Below are 21,264 nucleotides of genomic sequence, written 5' to 3'. Positions count from 1 at the left end.
GGAAACGACTCGATTATGACCCTTGCCCACTACCATCACAGTATATTTTGCTGTAATATAATGCTGTGTATGCCTGCGTAATATGAACTAGCTGTAAAGTAAGACTCAATAATGTTCTTTCTGTGTCTGACTGTATCTTGCTCAAAGGCAGGGCTTACCTATTGGCTTTGGCATACTCTAATGCCATCTTGCACACTAACTCGGGCTCTTTGCGGGAACAGTGGCCTATGCTTAAGCGACTCCATTTTCTAAGCTGTCGCCATCTTCTAAACTTTTCTGGGGGAGGAGTCATGTTTTACTTCTCGTTTTCCGCACTTTGTATGCTGGTAGGAACCGGTTCTTGACGGGTGAATGTGCCCGCTCTGCCCCGGAGTCATAACAAATGCATAGCTAGCTCATGCTGTGGCCTTGGCGCGGAGTGGTACGGAATCTGATGGGAACAGAGGGCGAGGCTTGCTGGAAGCTTTGACCAACGTTTCCACTTGTACTAAAGGGGGTGTTCGGGTCTCGCCACCGGTAGTCCATCACGGTGCAGACGTGCAGGTGTGACAGTGGAGCAGAGAATCCTGATTCGGCTGGAGAAACGGGTTCCCCTCTGGCGAAGTGGAAGCGGGATGTGTCGAAAGTTTGTGAGGTGTTCCACTAACTCTTATTTCCTAACTGTTCTTATCTAACTATTGTCTCCTATTTTCAGGTTATATACTGATTTACATATAAGTTCTGTATATGTACATCCTAATTGAATTTAGCAATTGCTTAGGGATTGATGTGAGGAAGGCCTATGGTGACATAGTAGTAATTTCTTTCTTTTGTCCTTCTATCATTAGGTAATAAAGAAACCCCAGAGTATATCACTATTTGTCGGTGTTCCTTGGGATGGGAGGTCAGGGCCCTTCTGACCCAAATGCTGTAGCATCTGAAGGATGGTAAGTTTCCCTTCCTGCAGGTAATTGCAGAGAGTAGGATGTCCCGCTCTCATCCAGTGAAGCCAAAACTGATAAGTAATCCACCCTGAGGCATTGTTAGGAGGAGCGTGCAGTGTTTATTCAGTTCCACCAGGGTGGGTTTTGTTTCGCATTGTTTCACATTGTTGTTACCCTGTGGCCCTTGTTATTGTGTTGTGTTTTCGTACCCTGGGGTACGTTGTTACCTTTTGGCCCTTGGTTTTTTGCGTTGTTTTACCGAGTGGCGTTGTTTTCCCGGGTTGTTGTTGGTGTTGTTGTCACTGGTATTGATTCTTGCATTGTTGTTGCTGTTTACAAGCTCCCCAGCAATAGCTATATATTAATATATATATATATATATTGATCAACAGAAGTCCGCCAGTCTCCCAGCCACACACGGAGGCGGGCTCGAGTGAGGACGCGACCCTCGTAATTTTTTCCCAAAACGACTTTGCCTTCAAAGAAGTTGACTCGAGCCCAGATCCTTTTAGCGTGCAGTTTTATTTCAACACAGAATGTCAATCAACACCCGACGCGTTTCGGTGCAGCAGCACCTTGGTCATGGGTAACAGTGTTTTCTCTCATCACAGTTTTTAAAGTAAAATTACATATAAACAACATAAACGTAGGACTTCTCGTCCTCACACCAGTGTTTGTTATACCACAGTTTGGCGGCCATATTTAAATGTGTTTCTGACCACACCCTGTTCCATTTTTGCACTTTTCCACAGCTTGTCCCAAAGTTCTTTTTTGGTTACTTTATCACGGGCCGTTGCATTCCCCGCTGTACTCGCAGCTGAATCACCAGGGAACGGGACAAACAGCGTCTCAGCTGCTTCCCGCCTTGAAGCTTGTCGAGTTGACAGATCCATGTTAGTTTTATTTTCTCACCGTCCGTGAGATGCCACAGCCAATTCACTAGCTGTCCACGCTAGTTGATAATTTTCAATCACGTTCCAAAGCAACACCTCTGAGTCAGGACGCTGTCTCCAAAGCCCGTTGATGTTAACCAGCCAGCCGGCCGGTTCGGGACCCGAATGCATGGGGAAACTAAGGCTGTCCTGACAAGCGAAGATGTTAGGTCACGTGTCTTCGTAATTCAACGGTCCACAGTAGACGGGTGGGCAGGGAGACTTTTCCGAAGAATGAAATTGATCAACAGAAGTCCGCCAGTCTCCCAGCCACACACGGCGGCGGGCTCGAGTGAGGAGGCGACCCTCGTAATTTTTTCCCAAAACGACTTCGCCTTCAAAGAAGTTGACTCGAGCCCAGATCCTTTTAGCGTGCAGTTTTATTTCAACACAGAATGTCAATCAACACCCGACGCGTTTCAGTGCAGCCGCACCTTGGTCACGGGTAACAGTGTTTTCTCTCATCACAGTTTTTAAAGTAAAATTACATATAAACGACATAAACGTAGGACTACTCGTCCTCACACCAGTGTTTGTTATACCACAGTTTGGCGGCCATATTTAAATGTGTTTCTGACCACAGGCGTAATATACATCGTATATATACAAAAACTTATAAGGACAACTCAAAATCATAAGCAGAGTATTGTAACAGTTTACAATTGGTAAAATTGTTACATTTGGGTGCCCAAAAGCGTTCAATTCCGGTTTAACCAAGTCTCTGGTTCTCAAGTTTAGCCCAAGTGGGCAAATGTACCTTTAATTGGATGGAATCACAGGACTATACATTTGTTGATTTAAGAAAAACTCTTCGAGTTTAAGGACACTGTAATGGAAATACAATGAGGCTTTCATGCCCACTGGGGCTACATTTAGCGTATCGAATTAATGCCCACTGGGGCGGAATTGTAGTGCGATAAGTATCTGAGTAAGGTACATTTGCCCATGGGCTCGAGTCAACTTCTTTGAAGGCAAAGTCGTTTTGGGAAAAAAAAAAAATATATATATATATATATATATAATCATTAGTATTATTTCTTTCTTGGCTAGGTATTGTGAAATGTTATATCCTTTTGGGTCCCGAGAGGGGATAAGGTAAGTATGCCCTGGTGATTGGCAGAATTATCAGGTCAGTACACATGTGTAGTGCAAAATTCCTGAAATTTAGAAAATGATACCAGAGTATGCTGGTGCATTCCAAATTTTGCCGAGGCCTAGGGCAGAGACATGTTATACTGCAATCGTAGCTATTGATTAAAATAATCACATTGTGGATTTTCAGCAGCAATCTAAAATTTAACATCAATGCATGAAAGAGCAGTATTGCTGCAAGAAGTGGTGAGTTTCATCTGATGCAACCATGGTCTGAACCACAGGCTCAACATTGTCTCCTACGCCGACGACACCCACCTTATCCTCTCCCTCACCAGCGAACCCAACATCACCAAACACAACTTCCAAGAAGGTATGAAAGTCGTCTCCAACTGGATGAAGAACAGATGCCTGAAACTCTGCTCCGAGAAAGCAGAAGTCCTCATCCTTGGTTCCACCCCCTCCGCGTGCGACAATTCCTGGCGGCCCCCCGGCCTCAGAAATCCCCTCCACCCTGACAGACCTCGTATGAAACCTCAGCATCACACAAGACTCATTGCTCACAATGAACTGCCAGATCAACGCTGTATCCTCGACCTGCTTCAACATCCTCTGCATCCTTTGAAAGACATTCATATGGATCTCATCAGAACCCAGAAAAACTGTCACACATGCTCTCATCAGTAGCAGACTGAACTACAGCAACGCTCTCTATGCCGGAATCAAAAAGAAACTCCATTGCATAATCCTGACCGTCCAGAATGCAGCAGAAAGACTGATCCTCAACATCCTCCATCGCAGTCACATCACCCAACACCTCCGCAATCTCCACTGGCTCCCAGTCAAAAAAGCATAACCTTCAAACTCCTCACCCCCACATACAAGGCCCTTCACAACACAGGACTGAACAACTGACTCTCCTTCCATGCACCCAAAAGACGCCTCCGATCAGCCGATCTCTCTCTGGCCACTGTCCCACATATCTACAAGACCAGAACGGGAGGAAAGTCCTCTCCTACCTCAAAGCCAAAACCTGGAACGACCTCCCCCTCCACATCTGGCAAGTTCCCACATTGCCCCAGTTCAGGAAGGACCTCAAGACCTGGCTCTTCAGATGACCCCAGCACTCAACAGAGCTGCCCCTCTCCCCCCAGTGCCTTGAGACCCTCATGGGTGAGTAGTTGCGCTTTACCAACCCTGATAGATTGATTGATCTTGTAAGATTTTTATCAGCCAGTCAAAACAATTTATTTTGCATTTAAACAAATAAATTGGTCAAAATGAAAGGACAGAAAAAGGAAAACATGCCTGAAGACATAGTTTTCAACACAGTGGTGCCACGTTTTACTTGCAGGTGTCAGATCCCAATAGAAAACTATCTATTTTAAATAGTGTAATAGTATGGTATGTATGAGAGTGTACAGTAGATAAAGTGTATCTAACTGTTAAATGTCTGCTGTGTGATTGTTGTGATGTTCACAGTTTAAGTGGGCTTTGTTTATGATTGTAGTAGGACATGCTGTTATTCACATTTTTGATGGTTGTGTTTTCTGTGATTGAACGATTATTTACATGTGTTTGGAACATGTTATGTGCATTGGTCTGTCTAAAATATTCTGTACTGAGTTGTGATTGATGTGAGATGGGCCATTTGTGATTTTATACTGTTCATATAGAGTGAGGTTTTGTAAGTATGCGCAAAGGTGGGTCTGCAGTAAGGAAATTGACTTTTTTTGGTATGGGTGTAGGCAGGGCTCATTGCTGTTGAATTTTTTATGAGGTGGCGCATGTTTGCTTTTGTTGTGGTAGCATTATTCCCTGTCTCTGTTTGATTAATATGCCCAGGATTACTATTCCTCAACCTCTTCAATGCCTCAGTGAATTGATGCTTCATGTTTCAAAGGTCCAATTATGACAAATCTCCCAGTTTCTACACATCTAGGATATAATGAACATCTCTGATGTGAAAACAATTATCTGAGGAGTCGTTGCACAACAAAATATCTTGTCTCTTTGACCTAACAACTTATTTCCTGAAAAAGAGCAATAGTCATCATCTTCTTAATTTATCACAGTGAAGGCAGGTGAATACAAAATTTAATTCCACCCCCAAGCCTCCTTAATTGTAAGACGATTCATTAAAGGGTCATAGATCTTTTTAAGTGCTTTTGACCAAATCAGATAGTTTTCTCTACCTGGTTATAAGTTACACTGCATAAAGAACGGATTCAGGACCATAGGTAGGTAAATATAATTTACTGATTCCTAAATACCGAATTTTACAGTTTCGGTATTTAGGAATCAGTACATGAGATGTAGGAAAAAATTTGGTAACATTTACCGAATCGGAAAAATTTGGAAAATGAGTACCGAATCGGTAAATAGGGAATCGGCGATTCAAAAAACAAGCAATTGAGGATTCAACCAATCCTGTGCATCCACCCCACCCCCACAACCAGGAAGTGGCCACACCCATGCAGGTGCAGACAATCAGAACCTTCTGGAGAGCTGGGAGCAACTGAGCCAGTGGCTGAACATTGCTGAGGAGAACTGCAGGATGGCATCCAATGAATCAGAGAGGAAAGGAGCAGAAAGGAAAAGTAAACTGAAGTTCAGTACAGGTGAGCTGAAGGTTCTTGTGGAGGAGGTGGTGAAACGCCATACACAGTTTTTTGACAAGCAGTCCCTGCAGATAGCAGAAGCTGTGAAAAGGTAGATGTGGCTGGCAATCCAGGCAAAGTTGAATGCCATTGGGGTGAGCCCACGGGACATCGATGACCTCAAGAAAAGGTGGTATGACCTTCGCATCATCACCAAGAGGAAGCTGGCTGCACACAGGAAAGAGGCCAGTCTCACTGGGGGTGGAAGGAACAGGGCACCTGCCCTCACTGACCTGGAGCAGCTGGTTGAGTCAACCCTGGAGCCCGAAAGTATGTCTGGATTTGGGGATGCAGACAGCTCAGCCAAAGCTGCCGCAAAACAAGGTAAGAAGCATGAACATCAATCCTCCCACCGCCTTCCCTATCCCCATTCCCCAATGTGGCTGTGTGACTCACACTCCAGTACAGGTTTTAGTATACACCAGCAATGCATTATGGGAGATGAAGTCACTGACACACCCATCATGACAATCATCACACTAAACAACAAGGCATGCCACACACATCAGTCAGAAGCAGAAGAGGACATTGAGATAGTGTGACATGATTGTAATTTAATATTGAAATGCAGGGCTGCAGGACCACTGAGATAATGTCCATATCTGTCCACAGGAGAGTCATCGCGCAGGACTGTGCAGGAGAAGGAGGGAAGGGCATCCAGTAAGGGAAGAACTAAGGATGCCAGCACAACTGCAGGTCACAGCACTCCACCACCACGAGCACCAACACCACAGGCAGCTGCACCACCAGAGCCAGCCGCAACAGCAGAGCCATCATCAACACTGCTGATTGACTCACCACCCCAGCAAGCCTCACAAGAACTCTCAGCCTCACCAGCAGCAACATGACCTTTAGTGGTAAGGCCCAGGAGGCATGCTGTTGCCACTCTCCATGTCATGGAGTCGTCCTCTGAGGACACAAGGGGGGGGGGAGACACACCAACTGCTCCACTGGATGAAACAAAGGCTGGGCTGCAGTCCACCTCCGAGGGTGCTCACACAGGTGCAAGAAGCCGCAGGGCCCGGGAGCACAGCACAAATCGGCAGGGTGATGGTGTCTTTGGAGGGCTGGAGGCCAGTATGGTCAAGGTGCAGGGCCTGCAGGGAAAGGCGATACAGTCAGTTCAAAGTCAAATGCGTCACCTAAACAGGATCATGGTTAATATTGACAAGGGCATCATCTCTATGGCGGAGGGCATCAAGGAGATGGATGAGGGCATGCGGGACATGTCCCCATCTTTGTTGGTGCTTTGTGACAAACTGGATGGGGACAGGGCAAGAAGGCGCAGGGAGAGGCAGTACATGGAGCAGCACATCAAGGCAGTGAACCGCCTGGCAACTGCCACTTCCCTGCTCTGCAGGCGCTCCGTAGCAATGCAGGAGGGGCTTGTGCACTGCTTCACTGATGTCACCAGGGGGATGGGGAAGGTGACATCCGCAATGGAAGTGCTGCTGACCACCCAGTCAGCCAACGCTGGTGCACTAGGTGTGGGGGAGAATGATGAGACTACCAGCAGGAGCAGCATTACCCCCCCCGTCCCAGACACCTGGAGGAGCAGCAGGTGGCATGCTGCGGGCCCTGGCTCAGCAGACAGTGAGGAAGGCCAGCTGCAGGCATCCAGCACTGTTCTGTGTGGGCGCAGACGTTAATGCTGCCCACACATTTATAAACATATTTAGGGTGAAGTAACCCATGACTACCTATTTAGGTTGTCACCATTTGGCCTGGCATGGTGTGCCATTTGTTCATTCTCGTTCTGCTGCTGGCGCCACTCCTGCTGTGTTGGGCTCAGGCTGTGCCAAATCATCAACATTATCCTCAATATCTGTTAATTCTACTGCGTTTCCTTTCCTTGTGGCAAGGTTGTGCAGTATTGCGCAAGTTGCAATGATTTTTCAGCAGATGAGGGGTGAGTACTGACGTGCGCCTCTGCTTTTCTGGAGGCAGTGGAACCTGCTTTTTAAGAGCCCAAAGGTACGCTCCACGACGTTGCGTGTAGATTTGTGTGCCACGTTGTAACGTCTCTCACTCAGGGTTGATGGGTTCAGGTAGGGAGTGAGGATAAATGAGCGGACGGGATATGCGCTGTCGCCTATGTGGAAAAGAGAGAGCCATTACTCACATGCACAACAACACCTACATCTGCAATATCTATCTGGGTGTGTCACTGTGTTTTACCTAGCAGAAATCCTTCTCCGAATATCCCCGCTGTCAGGCGTGTGTAGATCCCACTATTCTGGAAGATGTAGGAGTCGTGGGTGCTTCCTGGGAATTTGGCCATGATGTTTGTGATTATGTTGGCAGCATCACAGATTACCTGCACATTTATGGAGTGGGTGGACTTTCTGTTCCTGTAGATGTACTCAGTAGCTGCAGGTGGGCAGATTGGGATGTGTGTGCCATCAATGCAGCCGATCGCATGTGGGAACTGTGCCATTTGGTAAAAGTCAGTCTTGGTCTTCAGCAGTTGCGCATGTGTGTCAGGGAAGCTGATGTAATGATGCATTCTCTGCATCATGGCCTCCAGGAACTTCCTGAAGAAACGGGACAGGCAGCTCTGGGACACCCCACCTATTGCAGCTATCATCCCCTGGTAACTGCCAGATGCAAGCAGGTGTTGGCTACAAAGCACCTGCACATGTTATGGTATGGCGTGCCCCCTTGGTGTTGGGTGCTCCAGAAGTGGGTGCAGGTCCCTTATCAAGTGCAGGATGGTGTGGGGGTGTAGCCTGTACCTTTCATGGATCTCTGCCTCAGTAAGTTGGAAGAGTGTGATCTGCTGTCTGTAGACTTGCTCCTTCCATCTCCAGTTCCTCTCTCCTGCTGCCTGTTGCCGTAGCCGCCATGCTATCACATAGAAAGCCGCCATTCTGATCACACTGTTGCGCTTTGGGGCCTGTGTTATGGCCTGCACCTAGTTACCACCTGCTTTCAATCCATGGTAATTACTGACTCTTAAATACCGAAGTTCATGAAATTCAGTATTTTCCAAGTTACCTACATCTCTATTCTCAATTTTTCCGTTTCTTATTTACCCATTTGGTAAATAAGGATTCAGTAAATACTGAAATTAGAATTCGGTAATGATGAATCGGTATTTACCGATTCATATTTACTGAATCCTTACTTTTGGCCTCCTACATCTCAAATGCCTAAATACCAGTCGGTAAAGGCAAATTGACCGAATTTCGGCCGGTATTTAGCTACCTACATATGGCTCTTAGTGACAAACAATATTATCAATAGCAATTTTTTGCCAGGATCGAGGATACACTACTTTGCTTTTAAAGATGTTTTGTAGAGCTAATCAGAAGTCAGATAAAGCAAGACTATTGAGTGTGTCCTACATGTGTCAAATCCAAAGCTGTTCAAGGTTTCAGTATGTCTTGTAAACCGGTCTTGGAATAATTTTGCTTCAGGATTCATTCAGCTGCATATCCTAGAAAAGAAATGGTGTAAAAGCTGTAATGGTCACAATAGATCGGGCACCACGTTCTCGCCAAGAAGAGCCTCAGGATTGCATTTTGGGAAATTATGCAGCTTCTTCAGTAAAGCAATGTGAGCAATAGTTTAAATATTCATGTAATAATCTCTCTAACTCAGCCGTATAGAGGACACTGACTCGACTTTCGCCTAAAAGGTGGTGAATTGTGAGGTCAAAGACTTTTAGAATTAAAGTGTTAATGCTCTTTTCTAACTATGGGTCTCATATCAGCTTTTCTGTTCCCAATTTTTAATGTACTGAGAGGAACTCGTTAACAATTTCTAATATTTTGCCATAAGTGAAAGTTTTTCTGGGAACCCTTGACAAACATTTTACGAATTGCTCTGTCAGTCCTGATCAACGTGGTTGTGGCATCACAAAGAGGAAATATGTATTCATTTTAAAGCTGAGAATAGCAAAGTTATCAAATGCCCAACTTCCTACAAAATCTAAGTCAGGCTAGAATTATGCAGACCAAAAGCTCTGCAATAGCAACAGACAATATAAGAAGTAGTACTGGATGTTCTGACAGAGCTCGCTGATTCTCCCTACAACGCTTTTAAATCATTTGTAAAATATCACAGTTTAAATTGAAGAACAAACAGGACTCAATAATAGACTCAGTCAAATATTAGATTAACTTGGTTATTGTATTAAAGATTTGAAGTTCATAGCAATAAGCAATTTCTTCAGAATTTCAGTTAAGAACATCACAGCTTGTAATAAAGTGCCAAATATTTATGCAAGGCTTTAATGGATGGTTATAAATAAAATTCCAGTCACAGAGTCACATTACCATTAAGGTAGAAGGATAGTCCGTTTGTTTAACAGCTCAAATCCTATGAAGCGTTCTTCTTCTTGGCCACAGCAGGCACTGGGACAGCATTAGAGACTCCCTATGTAATCCCCTTGCTGCTCTCATGCTATGAGAGAAGTGCAGTGATTGGCCTAAGCGGGCTGGTTTGATGCTCCACTTAGGCATAGAGAGTCTGTGCTGTTTCTCCAACAGGCTGTTCAAAACAAGCATTGGCAAATGTAACTGAAAAGCCTGCAACTCATCAAGCATTGGTAAATGTAGCTAAAAAAACTGCAATTTATCAAGCATTGGTAAATACAACAGAAAAACACGCAATTCATCAAGCATTAGCAAAATCAACTGATCAAGTGGAAAATCATCAGTCATTGGCAAATTCAACAACAAATAAAACTGGAATCCATCAAGCATTGTTAAAGTCAACTGATCAAGTGGAAATTCATCAAGCATTGGCAAGTTCAACAAACAAACAGAAATCCATTAAGCATTGATAATTCAACCCAAAGACTGGAAATCATCAAACATTGGTAAAAGCCAAATGAGAAGTTTCAAATGCAGCTGGGGTGTGCTCCCCTGTGCATTGGTTGAATCAAGCCTTCACAAGTCAGATACATCTAGTAAGGATTTGAAGTGTGCTTCGTCTGAAGCAACAAAGGGAACTGTTGTCTCAGCTGGTGGACGGACTTGGTAAAAGGCCACTTCATCACCATGTCTAACTCACCATGTCGTCAAGTGGGTCCGGCACAAGCCAATGCTGGGCAGATAGGGGTCTTTGGAGTGTCGTTTCTGCGTCCACCTGAACCCTTGGTTCTCGAAACAGGAGGAGGTATGGGTCTTCGCTGGAAGGAGTGGCTTGAAGATTTTGAAGACTTTATGAAGGGATCGCACGTGATGGAGGCCTGTCAACAGCTGATAACACTACAGAACTTAATAGGAAAAGATTTCGGCCAAATCATAAAGGAACTACCTGCAGCTGATGTAGCATTTTATACGGACGTGTGTGAAGCGTTGAATCGGAAATTCTTGCACAAAAGGAACATTGACTACGAGAGATACACATTTAACTTGGCTGCTCAAAAAAAAGAAGAGCCCATAAGCACTTTCATCTCACGTTTCAGACGGTTGGCATGGTATTGCGAATTTGATTCATTGTCGACTGAGGATGCCCTTCGTCTGAGAGTTATCAAAGGCGTCAATCTGAATCACTGCGACAGAAACTGCTAAAGAAAAGCTACTCGTTGGACGAAATCGAAGAGATGACAAGGATGCATGATCAGGCTGAAGAACATGCCGAAAAAATGGAAGCCGGGAGAAGTGAAAAGATTGAACAAGCTTTCAGGCTTCAGTCCCGTAACACTCGCAGATATTCTCCGGTCAAACCAAGGTCATCCCAGTCCAGAATGCAACAGCAACCTATGAACCGACGACGCCGCAGCTCCAGTCGAAACAACAGATGGCGTGAGTGTCATCTCAAATGCTACTGCTGTGGCTATGACTTCCCCCACCCCAACGGATGCCCCGCTATGGGTCAAAAAAGCAGGAAGTGTGGTGGGGAGAACCACTTTGAGAATGTATGTGGAACTTACAGGAAGGACAAACAGAGAGATCACGAAAGGTTGTCTCGACCATCGAGCACGCGTCACCATGTCAAAGCAGTACGTGATCACAGAGACTCGTCAACGGGATCATCCCTCTCCAGCTGTCAGTCTCGCCAGAGTTTTCAATCCCGGCGCCACTCCACTCAAGAATCAAGGTCACTGTCTCCCATCTCGCAGGACAGTGATGAATATATATGCATGGCTGCTGACCCCGACCGTCTGAAGAAATATCCGTGGCTCAGCATTCAAATTGGCACGCACTGGACAAAGTTTGTGATGGACCGTGGAGCCTCCCTCAACTACATACCAGTGGCGGAATATCAGAGGATGAAGTCACCACCGCAGCTAAGCCCTGCTCATGTGGGAGTTTACACCTGGATGTCCAAAAAGCCAATCCCCTGCTTGGGAAAATTCTCAACGCATCTCACGTATCAATATCGCACCATTCCTGCTTACATTCATGTCATCAAAGGGCCAGAGGCTAATAGCCTTCTGAGTCTTCCGACTGCTGAGCGGCTGAGGCTAGTTGACATTTTGTACAAGGTGGATGACGAACTTGACGTGGTTCAGAAATTTCCGAAGTTAATTACTGGTCTGGGAAAGATGGCTCATTGCCAGATTCGATTACACATCAATGAACAAATAACTACAGTAGCCCAACACCATAGACGGATCCTTTTCCATCTCCAACAAGCAGTCGAACAGGAACTACAAGATCTGCTTCAAGCTGACATTATTGAAAGGACAGATGGACCTACAACCTGGGTCTCACCTGTAGTAGTCGTGCTGAAGAAGGGAGAAAAACTGACAAAGTCCATAAGTGTGTTGATATGAGGGCACCCAATACTGCCATAGAAAGGGACAGCCAAACTGGGCCACATATCAGCGACATGATCGCATCACTCAATGGGGCAAAGATATTCTCCAAACTGGATCTTAATAAAGGTTACCACCAACTGGAGTTACATGAACAATCGCGGTACATTACAACTTTCTCAACGCATATCGGTCTCTTTGGGTACAAGAGACTCCATTTTGGCGAGTCTTCTACCGCTGACATTTTTCAAGAAGCCATTCAAAAAATGAATCATCACATCCCTGAGGCTCTGAATTACAGTGATGATATCCTGGTTTATGGGTCCACGACACAAGAGCATGACACTGCCCTCGAACGAGTCTGTCATGCATTAATGGAAGCCAACCTCACATTAAACAAAGCAAAGTGTGAGTTTCACAAGTCCACGCTGAAGTTTTTTGGCCATATCTTTTCACAGGCGGGGATGAGACCGGATCCAGACAAAGTGGCTGCTCTAAATGATACCCCCAGTCCGCGTGATGCAGGAGATGTTCGCTCTTTTTTAGGGATGGCCAGCTACTGTGCCCGTTATATCCAGGACTATGCAACCATCAGCTACCCCCTGAGACAACTCACAAAGCAAGGTCACCCGTTCCAATGGTCGGCAGGCTGTGAACAGGCATTCAACGAAATAAAAGGGGCTGTGGAGTCAGCTGACAACATGGCCTACTTTGATCCGAAGAAGAAGACAGAGATAACCGTTGACGCCAGTCCCGTGAGGCTAGGAGCCATTCTAGCTCAATATGACTCTGAAAATGACCAACGATACATAATTGCCTATGCCAGCAGAAGCTTGACTGACACAGGAAAGCATATTCTCAGCCCGAGAAAGAAAGCCTGGCTGTTGTGTGAGCCTGTGAGCATTTCCACATATTTATATATGGAAAACATTTCACACTAATCACAGATCATCAGGCCCTCATTACTATCTTTGGCAACCCTAGAGCAAAGATGACACCGAGAATAGAACGCTGGGGTCTTTGCCTCCAAGAATACACATACACGATCGTGCACAAGCCCGGAAAAGCAGAAAACCCTGCCGATTACATGTCTGGACACCCCAAGGAGACAACCAAGTGTAGACCATCCGTGGCAGAGGAATATGTATGTTTTGTGGTAGATCAGGCCCGACCACCAGCTGTACCGCTAGAAGCCATCCTGGATGCCACTCTTGAAGATGTCACTCTACAAGATGTAAAGCGTTGCATACGCAACAATGACTGGAGGCACCTAGATGTCCACCCTCCCAACAGATCAATTGACAGACATGAGCTTGCCACTTTCAAGCACGTAAAGGAGGAACTGTCGATAGCCACCAATGGCCTGCTCCTACGAGACAATCGAATACTTATCCCAAGACACTTACGGCAAGGCATCATTAATCTGGCACATGAAGGCCACAGAGGCATAGTAGCCACTAAAAGAGCACTGATGGAACGGGTCTGGTTCCCAGTACTAGACCAAATGATAGAGCTCACACTGAAGGACTGTCCACAGTGTCAATTGGTCAGTCGACCTGATCCTCCTGCACCGCTGCAAATGTCCCGATTGCCGGAGGGTGTGTGGCAGCATGATGCGGTATCTTTCTTTGGGCCACTCAAATCCGGACAATATATTCTGGTTATCATGGATGAGTATTCAGGCTTTCCTATTGCACAACTCATTGCGTCAACAAAAGCGTCCAGCACAATACCTGTCTTGGATGAAGTTTTTGCTGTCTGGGGCATTCCCAAAATAGTAAAAACAGATAATGGACCTCCATTCAACTGTCAAGATTTCACGGAGTTTGCCACGCCTCTTAACTTCAAGCATCGCAAGATTACACCTTTGCGGCCACAGGCCAATGGGATGGTTGAAAGATTTATGTATACACTAAAGTGAGCCATTCAACAAGCTGAACTGTCACGGAAAAACACTCAAATGGTTTTGAATGCAGTTTTGCGAGCTTATAGAAACACGCCTCATTCCATCACCGGTAAGTGCCCCGCGACTCTAATGGTGGGCCGGCCGGTGCGCACCAGAATACCCATGATTGACTGGAATGATGGAGCAGTATTACAAGACTCTGAACAAGATGACATAGCTGCCACTGACAGACTCAAGAAGGACAAAATGAAGATATATGTGGATCACCGTCGAAGAGCTGCACCTTCCTTGATTCAAGAAGGTGATTGGGTACTAGTAAAACAAGAACAGCAAAAGAAAACAGATTGTCGCTATCATGAAACTCCACTGGTAGTCACCAAACAAATGGGAACCATGATCACTGCTAAATCAGATGTGAAGAGAATCACCCGGAACCTGGCGCACTTTCAGAAGTGCAGTCCTAAAGTTAAAGAACTGCTGACTGGAGAAACAAGACCTAGTGAGACTGAAACCAGTAACCAACCAGCGAGAGTGATCCCTGATGGAGGAGAACCTGACTGTCTGGATGTCCATGTTCGTCTCTGCCGAACCATTAAGAGACCGAGTCGTCTGATTGTAGAACTGTAACTATGTGACGTTTTTCTAGATATATGTTCAAAGCATACTGAATTATTTCATTTGTTAAGAAGGGGGAGATGTAATGATGCATTAACACTAACTTTGGGCACTAAGACCTCCTTGGCAGAGGAGGCGGGATGAGGGAGGGACGAGGGAGGAGGAGGAGCTATGCCCGGGGAAGGGCAGTTGCAGGATTGAGTTAAGAGGGCAAGACGTGAATAAAGAGATACCGTCAACTCTGAACCAGAGTCCGTGTCCTGTGTGACCAGGACACTACAGGGGGGCAAAGGAACAGTGGCAACAACATGCTTAGTCAGCCAAGGTGAATGGAAGTGCTGGGAGACCCGGGCTCAATCAAGCTCGGACCCTAAACGCTACTCGCACAAGCACAAGCATGTGAGTCGAACAGAAACAAGCATCGCCTTCCATCCAGGCAAAGTTATTTTTCCCTGTAAATAAATGTACATTTGCCTCCCCTCAGAGACAAATATTTTCTACAATGTTGCTTATTTTGGATTGGAAATACTTAATTTACCATACCGCTAACTCCTCCCCAAAAATACAATACTTTCTCTACTGTTGCCTGGCTTGGAGTAGGAGTAAGTAAATCAACCCCCCACTGCCCTGAGTCAAACACTTTCACTAAAATTGTTTAGTTTGTAGTGGGAATAGTACATTTAATCCCTTCCTTGAGTCTCGCATCTTTCCCAACGTTGTTTAGTTTGGAGTGAAAATAGTAAATCCCACCCCACGAGGTCAGCACTTTCCCAAATATTGATCAGTTTAGAATGTGAATAATAAATCCCTGCCACCCAGAGTCCAACATCTCCCTAAAGTAAAAGGTTTACGATGTTTGGTAGATCAATAGTTTTATAGTGAACAGACTACAATCCATAAATAGGGTCTCCTAGTAAAGGTAAGCTATGTGAAGAAATGGAGCACTGCTTATCCTTGATTAGTTGCAGTAAATGTACCCCTACACATAATCCTAGAATGACCACTTTTGCGTGTAGAATAAGAAATCATCAACCTAAAGGCGACAGTCCAGCATGGTGGATCAACCAACTACAATTTTTTGGTCGGACTTGAATGTACAGGTGTTTGCCAGAGGCATTAGCTCACAAACAATTAGAGATCAACAAAAAATGGGGAGGGGGCTTTGGTTTGGCCCCTTTGTTGATCTTCATTCTATTGTTTTAATTGGACGGCAGCTGTGCTAGTTCACTTGTGAAGCATCTTTATTGCAGTGCATGGGCACTAACATGGACGCTAAAGTGTCCTTGTACTGCCATAACGATGCAGTGTTTTGATATGTATTTCCTGATCAACCCATGGTTCTTATTTACTGATGACATGTTACACCATGTCAGCCAGCAGCAAAATGTCCAGCATGACACTAGCTGGGGACTGTCTTCATTAAAGGGTCTCTGCCACCACATGTAACACAATGATGCCACTGAGTAAAAGGGAGGATGTTCAAAAGAGCTTCCCTTATTATTTTTTTGTAAAATTTCCCTCATCCAAAGCAGCATTTGAGCCTTTTCCTTTCTATGACGGGGAGGTGGGGAGGATTGTTCGGGCTGGAGTTTGCTCCCAACTGTGAATATGGAGCTCAGTTTCTAGTCTCCTTTAATACATGCTGTATACCACTGTAATTTGGATGTTATGTTAATGGATGTTGTAGGCCCTTGAGGTCCTTGGCCGCTGCAAATTTGTATGCTTACCATTCTGTTTTATGTTTTGAAAATCACTGTTTATTTCAAACACAACAAAATTGCTAAGTAGAGATGCGATGTTCGGTAAAAGTGTCATGATGATGTTGTAGGAGACGGAACAAGATGAGTTTGGAGGTGACTGTGAGGTCATATAAAAAATAGATGGGTGGCCCGTCAGCCCACAACCTTCCACTCATATTTAAAGATCCAAATTGCCTGGTGAAGATCCTTAAGTCTATATTTGTGCAGATGGTGTTTAGGGTCCAGTCAATGTTCAGGGAAATTCTGAGCCAGTACTGTGTTGTTAAGGCTTTGCTCTGCATTCTGATGTAGTGTCAGATTGTATTTGTTAATTGTGAGTTTTACTGCAGTAATATAGTCGAGATGTGTGCCAACCTGGGCACAGTGTGAGTGGTGTGCCTGTGTGAGTTCTGGATGAGCGGTGCTCTTATTTGAGTGATGCCCTTGTGTGAGTGCAGGGTGAGCAGTGTATCTTTGTGAGTGCCAATATGTCTGGATTTACTGTGCTTGCAAAGGCATGTTAAAGTCATACAAATTGTCTTTGCCCATGCTTCTCTTATGACTAGTGTAAGCTTATACCTGTAACCTCTTTTATAAGTGTCCTGATTTCCCCAATGCATCCTTCCTCCTGGCTGCGATCACGCCACTTGATACATACTATCTCAAGATATGGAATGCTCTTGATAATTTTTTTAGGCATGTACCGAAAAGGAATATGTGAGATTTGTGTAATTTCCTGTAGCGTATTTATGAGAAATATGAGTGTACGTGCATCAATGTTTAATGCTAGAACGCAGTTTGTGCTAACTAAAGTGCAAAAAACATAAATGCACAGTAAATAGCGGCTGATCACGTTCTGTTGTTGCTGTTTATTTGTGGCAATTCTTTTACAGCGTATGGTGCATTCACAGTAACTGTGAATGGAGCATAATTACACAAAGTGACACAGTATTGTAAATTTGGGAATCCGAATCCCGCGTAAGATGTTGTAGTGATTGAGCCATTTTGTATGGAAACGACTCGATTATGACCCTTGCCCACTACCATCAGAGTATATTTTGCTCTAATATAATGCTGTGTATGCCTGCATAATATGAACTAGCTGTAAAGTAAGACTCAATAATGTTCTTTCTGTGTCTGACTGTATCTTGCTCAAAGGCAGGGCCTACCTATTGGCTTTGGCATACTCTAATGCCATCTTGCACACTAACTCGGGCTCTTTGCGGGAACAGTGGCCTATGCTTAAGCGACTCCATTTTCTAAGCTGTCGCCATCTTCTAAACTTTTCTGGGTGAGGAGTCATGTTTTACTTCTCGTTTTCCGCACTTTGTATGCTGGTAGGAACCGGTTCTTGACGGGTGAATGTGCCCGCTCTGCCCCGGAGTCATAACAAATGCCTAGCTAGCTCATGCTGTGGCCTTGGCGCGGAGTGGTACGGAATCTGATGGGAACAGAGGGCGAGGCTTGCTGGAAGCTTTGACCAACGTTTCCACTTGTACTAAAGGGGGTGTTCGGGTCTCGCCACCGGTAGTCCATCACGGTGCAGCCGTGCAGCTGTGACAGTGGAGCAGAGAATCCTGATTCGGCTGGAGAAACGGGTTCCCCTCTGGCGAAGTGGAAGCGGGATGTGTTGAAAGTTTGTGAGGTGTTCCACTAACTCTTATTTCCTAACTGTTCTTATCTAACTATTGTCTCCTATTTTCAGGTTATATACTGATTTACATATAAGTTCTGAATATGTACATCCTAAATGCATTTAGCAATTGCTTAGGGATTGATGTGAGGAAGGCCTATCGTGACATAGTAGTAATTTCTTTCTTTTGTCCTTCTATCATTATGTAATAAAGAAACCCCAGAGTATATCACTATTTGTCGGAGTTCCTTGGGATGGGAGGTCAGGGCCCTTCTGACCCAAATGCTGTAGCATCTGAAGGATGGTAAGTTTCCCTTCCTGCAGGTAATTGCAGAGAGTAAGACGTCCCGCTCTCATCCAGTGAAGTAATCCACCCTGAGGCATTGTTAGGAGGAGCGTGCAGTGTTTATTCAGTTCCACCAGGGTGGGTTTTGTTTTGCATTGTTTCACATTTTTGTTACCCTGTGGCCCTTGTTATTGTGCTGTGTTTTCGTACCCTGGGGTACGTGGTTACCTTTTGGCCCTTGGTTTTTTGCGTTGTTTTACCGTGTGGTGTTGTTTTCCCGGGTTGTTGTTGGTGTTGTCGTCACTGGTATTGATTCTTGCGTTGTTGTTGCTGTTTATAATCATTAGTATTATTTCTTTCTTGGGTAGGTATTGTGAAGTGTTATATCCTTTTGGGTCCCGAGAGGGGATAAGGTAAGTATGCCCTGGTGATTGGCAGAATTATCAGGTCAGTACACATGTGTAGTGCAAAATTCCTGAAATTTAGAAAATGATACCAGAGTATGCTGGTGCATTCCAAATTTTGCCGAGGCCTAGGGCAGAGACATGTTATACTGCAATCGTAGCTATTGATTAAAATAATCACATTGTGGATTTTCAGCAGCAATCTAAAATTTAACATCAATGCATGAAAGAGCAGTATTGCTGCAAGAAGTGGTGAGTTTCATCTGATGCAACCATGGTCTGAACCACAGGCTCAACATTGTCTCCTACGCCGACGACACCCACCTTATCCTCTCCCTCACCAGCGAACCCAACATCACCAAACACAACTTCCAAGAAGGTATGAAAGTCGTCTCCAACTGGATGAAGAACAGATGACTGAAACTCTGCTCCGAGAAAGCAGAAGTCCTCATCCTTGGTTCCACCCCCTCCGCGTGCGACAATTCCTGGCGGCCCCCCGGCCTCAGAAATCCCCTCCACCCTGACAGACCTCGTATGAAACCTCAGCATCACACAAGACTCATTGCTCACAATGAACTGCCAGATCAACGCTGTATCCTTGACCTGCTTCAGCATCCTCTGCATCCTTTGAAAGACATTCATATGGATCTCATCAGAACCCAGAAAAACTGTCACACATGCTCTCATCAGCAGCAGACTGAACTACAGCAACGCTCTCTATGCCGGAATCAAAAAGAAACTCCATTGCATAATCCTGACCGTCCAGAATGCAGCAGAAAGACTGATCCTCAACATCCTCCATCGCAGTCACATCACCCAACACCTCCGCAATCTCCACTGGCTCCCAGTCAAAAAAAGCATAACCTTCAAACTCCTCACCCCCACATACAAGGCCCTTTACAACACAGGACTGAACAACTGCCCCTCCTTCCATGCACCCAAAAGACGCCTCCGATCAGCCGATCTCTCTCTGGCCACTGTCCCACATATCTACAAGACCAGAACGGGAGGAAAGTCCTCTCCTACCTCAAAGCCAAAACCTGGAACGACCTCCCCCTCCACATCTGGCAAGTTCCCACATTGCCCCAGTTCAGGAAGGACCTCAAGACCTGGCTCTTCAGATGACCCCAGCACTCAACAGAGCTGCCCCTCTCCCCCCAGTGCCTTGAGACCCTCATGGGTGAGTAGTTGCGCTTTACCAACCCTGATAGATTGATTGATCTTGTAAGATTTTTATCAGCCAGTCAAAACAATTTATTTTGCATTTAAACAAATAAATTGGTCAAAATGAAAGGACAGAAAAAGGAAAACATGCCTGAAGACATAGTTTTCAACACAGTGGTGCCACGTTTTACTTGCAGGTGTCAGATCCCAATAGAAAACTATCTATTTTAAATAGTGTAATAGTATGCTATGTATGAGAGTGTACAGTAGATAAAGTGTATCTAAATGTTAAATGTCTGCTGTGTGATTGTTGTGATGTTCACAGTTTAATTGGGCTTTGTTTATGATTGTAGTAGGACATGCTGTTATTTACATTTTTGATGGTTGTGTTTTCTGTGATTGAACGATTATTTATATGTGTTTGGAACATGTTATGTGCATTGGTCTGTCCAAAATATTCTGTACTGAGTTGTGATTGATGTGAGATGGGCCATTTGTGATTTTATACTGTTCATATAGAGTGAGGTTTTGTAAGTATGCGCAAAGGTGGGTCTGCAGTACGGAAATTGACTTTTTGTATGGGTGTAGGCAGGGCTCATTGCTGTTGAATTTTTTACGAGGTGGTGCATGTTTGCTTTTGTTGTGGTAGCATTATTCCCTGTCTCCGTTTGATTAATATGCCCAGGATTACTATTCCTCAACCTCTTCAATGCCTCAGTGAATTGATGCTTCATGTTTCAAAGGTCCAATTATAACAAATCTCCCAGTTTCTACACATCTAGGATATAATGAACATCTCTGATGTGAAAACAATTATCTGAGGAGTCGTTGCATAACAAAATATCTTGTCTCTTTGACCTAACAACATATTTCCTGAAAAAGAGCAATAGTCATCATCTTCTTAATTTATCACAGTGAAGGCAGGTGAATACAAAATTTAATTCCACCCCCAAGCCTCCTTAATTGTAAGACGATTCATTAAAGGGTCATAAATCTTTTTAAGTGCTTTTGGCCAAATCAGATAGTTTTCTCTACCTGGTTATAAGTTACACTGCATAAAGAACGGATTCAGGACCATATGTAGGTAAATTTAATTTACTGATTCCTAAATACCGAATTTTACAGTTTCGGTATTCAGGAATCGGTACATGAGATGTAGGAAAAAATTTGGTAACATTTACCGAATCGGAAAAATTTG

The sequence above is a fragment of the Lissotriton vulgaris genome, chromosome 2_1, assembly GCF_964263255.1.
Source record: "Lissotriton vulgaris chromosome 2_1, aLisVul1.2, whole genome shotgun sequence".
NCBI classification, from domain to species: Eukaryota; Metazoa; Chordata; class Amphibia; order Caudata; family Salamandridae; genus Lissotriton; species Lissotriton vulgaris.
The sequence above is the reverse complement of the archived record's forward strand: the minus strand, read 5'-3'. Positions refer to the sequence as shown.